Here is a 5,820-nt window from a genome sequence, read left to right on the forward strand (position 1 = left end):
TTGAATTAAAGAAATTACATAAAACAAGAACTTTTAAATAGTTGATTTGATATAAATATTATATACTCTTTTTTAAAATTTTACGATATTTATAATTTATATTTTATTCAAAAATAAAAATATTATCGTTTTCTCAAAACCACATAAAACCATATTATAACATCGATTGAGACATATAATAAAACAAAACATGAAAATCAAGATATATCTCGTTATATTACGCGAGTACCCTTCTAGTATACAAAAAAATATATATCCAATCGATTAATAGAATTGATAATATCCAAATGTAGGGTTCCAGATTTTTGGATGTCAGAACATTCAGGTTTTATACAAACACTTCTTTTTCGGTTCAGGTTTTCGTACCACTTGAGTTTTGCACATCTAGGGATGGCAACGGGGCGGGGATGGGGCGGGGTTTGCAATCCCCGGCCCCGGCCCCGGCCCCGGTTTGTGTACAGAGTCCCCGGCCCCGGCCCCGTTCCCGGTCAACTTTCGGTCAACCCCGGTCAACCCCCGGTAACTGTTAAACAATAAACATATGATGATATGAACTTAAAGCAAAGGGTTTATGGCCCTGACCTCGAATCCTCGATGGCAGAGACGGAGACGGTGACGGTGTCGGTGTCGAGTGAAGGCCGCTAGACGCTGGTGACGGTGACAGGCTGTGGAGTGTGGAGGTCACGACGGTCGACGGACGACGGTGTAGAAGAGACCGGCTGTAGAATCGTGACCGTCGAGAGTGGAGAGTCGACTGTCGAGAGTGGAGAGTGGAGACTGGAGAGTGGAGACTGGAGTGTGGACGAGAGCGGAGGCCGGAGAGTCGACTGTCGAGAGGATTAGGGCGGAGTCGATGGACAAGACGATGGAGTAATGGACTGATGGAGTCGATGCCTCGATGGACATATCAATTACAAGCCCAACAGGCCGCACTGGACCGCACATATCAATGAAGAAATATAACATAAGCCCAAATAATTAAAATATTTAATATTTATATATATACCGGGTACAGGGCGGGTCGGGGGATACAATACCCGGCCCCGGGCCCAACCCCGGTTTGCCTCTACCGGGGATCCCCGGTACCCGGTTTAGCGGGGAATCCCCGTCCCCGTCCGGGTCAGGTGAACCGGGTTCCCCACCGGGTCGAGCCAAATCACCATCCCTATGCATATCACTAATTACCATATTACATTTTTTGACACCTCCAACTTACTTTTTGAATTCACTCTTCGATTATTTTAGGGACTCCAAAGAATTACGTCAATCATTCCTTTACAACTTATTCTCAATCATGATTTACGTTATCTCATTCTCTAAATTATACATCATTATATTATTATTTATTTTGTTAGTAATTAGAAACTGTGTTAATAATTTAATAAAATAAAAATATTACTAAAATAATGTATAACTAATTAACTACCAACGCATAAACAAAGATTGAGAAAATAACCATAAAAACGACTTCCTACATGGTAGGTTATTTATCACACCCTTAGACTTATAAAATGAACCACAAAGCAAGTATACAATATGCTTCAATGTTGTCTTTTCCAAGTAATAACGTGGTAAGTACCGATTATCGTCCACGGATATTGTAGTAAAAGCTTAATAAGAGTCTAATGAAAGAAATTATTTCAGATGATGAAATTGAAGACTTCAGTTGGATATGAGTTAACACTACTGAAATAACATAATATAAAAAGGTAGCATGAGTGTAAGACTTGTGATGAGACGTAAATACAAATTCTAACAGACAATACTGTAGGAATGCTACAGCAAGTAGTAAGTCATAACTAGTCTCACCATCTATTTTGATGATATTTCTCTTATATTTCCACCATTGCACACTATATTATAGATTTCAACTCATATCTCTATGTGGCATCTGGACCAGGGATAATGACGAAATGGTGTCCTCAAAATATATGGATAAACAAATCTCTTTGTTAAAAATCACTATTTCGTGCCGATTCCCATATCATTCAATTTGGCATATGTTCTATGTAGTTCATATTTGAATCTACCGCGTTTTAATACTTTAACAAGTGACCAACCTGTCAAGAATTAATTAGTTCGAAAGATGTAAATGAAAAGTCTAATTGTCGACAACTTTCTCAAGTCTACCTCTTATCTCATTCAAGTTAAAGTGCATTCAATGACTTATCTATAGGACCATGACACTTTTAACACTTTCAAAGTGATTAACTTGTCAAGAAATGTCATTGATTTTTTAAAAAAAAATTGAAAGAAATAGTGTAACATTGTTATTGCAAAACAACATCTACTTTCCTTTAGTTTAAAATTTCACCATTTGTCTCACGCACAAGCTAATGGAATTAGGTGCTCATTTGACAAGGAATACAAAGAACAAAAAGAAAATACATAATATAAATGATGGAAAATAAATGGCTAAATGTAAATAACTGAAACTAAATGACAAGGAAAGTAAATAAAGTAAAGACAAGAATAATGGTGCATAAATATATCTTAAAGAACAATTTAAAAAAAAAATCAAAAACTAACTTGAATATATAAAGTAGCTACAGAGCTGAATCTGATGAAAGGATGAACAAAATGAGTTCTAACTTCTAAGGAGTCGTTTATACTAAAATAGGGGAAGAAAAAGACAAGTCCTTGGGAAGGCAAGGTTCCTCAAAAGGAAACAAAAATGTACAAAAGTAAAAGAGAGAATCACATCAAGTACAAAAAGAATTTTATCAAAAGTCTTCTTTCCAGATCATCAATCCTTAGTCAAGAGTTAATCAAATATTTGTTATAATCTTCATACAGCAGCTGGATTCACAAAGCTCTTACAAAAAGCCGCATCATAAAGACCAATGCTATAGGAATGCTATAATACGGAACAACAGGTATACAAGTAAAGATTTAGTTATCGTAATGATGTAAAGACAAGCAAATCACTTAACTTAGCTGCATGTATAAACAAATGGAAAATAATGTAATAAAAATAACTCAAAGTTGGGATAAAAGAAAAGAAACGACCTAAAAGTAAAAAAAATAAGTGTTTTATGTCTTGAATAATCAATGCACGTCACTACATTAATAAGTCAAAATCATATATTTAATTAAAATCACATATAAGGTTATATACCTAAGAGTGTGTTTGGTGCGCAGACAGAACAAGACAGTTGTTCAGGGTTTGGTAAGACAGGACAGGACATGACAGAACTGGTTAAAATGACCAATTTACCCCCAGTGAGTTGTTTAGTGTTTTTTTCACTAAATAATTAATCAATATAAATGTTTACAAATACTATTTAAAAATACCAAAAAAATTCCAAAATCAATCTTAATTAAAGGCATGCCTAAGAAATGCATTGTGGTAATAGTGTGATCAATAGTCTATAAGGATTTGATCTTTTTGTTGATAAACCCAGGAATATAAAAAACCCAGGAATAGAAAAAGACAATTGCATCAATAGTCATAGTTAAGCTAGAACAAGCATTCGCCCCAAAAAAGATGAATCAGTAGCAAACATGAATCAGAAACAGCAAACAAAATGCAAATCGAGTAGAAACATGAATCAGAAACAACAAACAAACATGAATCAGGTGATGTCGAGTTCTTCTAAATCGAGTTATGCAAAATCGAGAAGGTCGATTACTTGAGAGTATGGAGAAAGGAGAAAGGGTGCTGTCGAGTTCTTCTAAACGATTGATGAAGGAGAGGCGGTGATTGATGAAGGAGACGGTGGAAACGATGGAGGAGGCGGTGATTCGTGCTGTCGAGTTCTTCTGCCGCTGATTGATGAAGGAGAGGCGCCGATTGATGAAGGAGAGGGGCCGATTGATGAAGAAGAGGGGCCAATTGATGAAGGAGAATGGTGTGCTGCGTATTAGGTTTTGAGAGGGTAGACAGGTAAAATGTTTCTTGTTCTAGTTAGTTCCAGGGGGGAAGGGTGGACTACCGTGTCCTACCCGTGCTCTAGCTTGTTCTAGTTAGTCCCACATAAGGCCACACCAAACATGGGACAAATGTGTTATGTCATGTCCTGTTCCACCATGTTCTGCCTACCAAACGCACCCTAAATGACCCCATTATGTTTTAGACAAAAAAAAACTCATTGTATTTATTCAAATATAGAAGTACAATTGAAGATGCTTTTAAAACGTCTTCCATAACATTTTTAAAATAAGAAAATTAAGGCTTGTTGTAACTCCTTAGTCCTCAAAGCCCATATCAATAGATTTGTCTAATAACTTAATGATATGTTTAGCAAATTAGCACATAAGTTATCTGATAACTGATAAGCTAACTGATAACTGACAAGTTAGCAGGTAATTGATAAGCTAGATGATAAACAAATTATGTTTGGCAAAAACTAGGTTTAAGCATGTAAAATTACGAAAAAGGACATCTTGAAAAAATAGTTAATTACAAATATTTCATAATATAGTTCAGATAAATTTTCTAATAATATAATTAAAATAAATTTTTGATAATATAATATGTTAATTAAATAAACAAGATAGTAAAGAAAATTATATAATATGTTAATTGAAAAAAATTAAAATTGATTATTATACATATACTATAAATTTTTGAATTTGTTAAAACAAATTTTAGAAAAAATTTACATTAATTTATGATTTCAAATAACCATTACGTATAATACCAAATAATAGTAAAATTGGTCAACTTCAGATATCTTAATTAATTAATATTTTTTTTAAATATACTAATAATTAAATTAAGTCTTTATTAGAATTATTTGACATATAATTATATAAATTGAAATATACTAATAATCGTTGAAATCTTGAAAATGGATAATTTACAAGAGTTTGATGTAATTTTTTTTTTTTGAGATTTTAACTTATTTTCTCTATTTCGAAAAAAAATGAATGAACTAATTTCGGTCGTCCCAATCTTTTTGAGGGCTATTACACCCTAACAAACTATAGATCGTTTAAAATACAAACACGTAGATGATAAGTTATTTATTTGAATATATAATCATAAAATATAAAAAGAGACATGCTCTTTTTTAAACTATTGTGTCCATGTTTATACGTTCACAGAAGTTTTCAAATATTATTTTAATAAAGTCAGTACCAATTTTAAAGAAAAAAGTAATACACCTGTCATAACGACGGATCTAGGATTTTAGTCGAGGAGATGCACCTTTAAGGTGGATCAAATGCATGTAAAGTCATTTGATGTGTTTTAGTCGAATTTCACTGTTTCAACGAACTTTTTAAGTTTTTTGGTTGATTTCAAATGATTTAAAAAAAAAAACTACTTGATACTTTTTGTATTTTCTAACATTTCGGGGCACCCTCAAGATTTAGTGGGTGGGCCACTTTCATACGCCCAAAACAAATTATACTCGTGAAAATAAGTTGAATGGATGTATAGAATCCGCCCGAGGCTTCAGAAGACTGTCCTGCTTGAACATCGACCGGGTCTACCCTGCGTGGTACAGAATTAAGTGTCGAAGACTGTGACAATATCATCAAGAAAAGTTAAGGAGTTGGAATATTTTTTAGTCGGGTATGACACCTCCTCCTGGCAAGATAACCCTTTTAAAATCACTATAATAATTTTTATTAATTAATTAATTAAATAAAACTCATACATCTCCTCCATCATTGCATAAATTCAACCTTTAGAGAGATTCATATTATATCTATATCTATACTATATTATAATGCATTTGGCATAAACTCTTAAAAACTCTTAAACTCTTAATCTCTTAAACTCTTAAACCCGCTCATCCCTAAACGATTTCATCTCTATCCGATTTCATCCCATAACTGAATTCGCGTAGCTAACTGCAGATAAACACAATC

This window comes from Cynara cardunculus, assembly GCF_001531365.2.
Source record: "Cynara cardunculus var. scolymus isolate 2C chromosome LG 1, CcrdV1, whole genome shotgun sequence".
Lineage (NCBI taxonomy): Eukaryota > Viridiplantae > Streptophyta > Magnoliopsida > Asterales > Asteraceae > Cynara > Cynara cardunculus.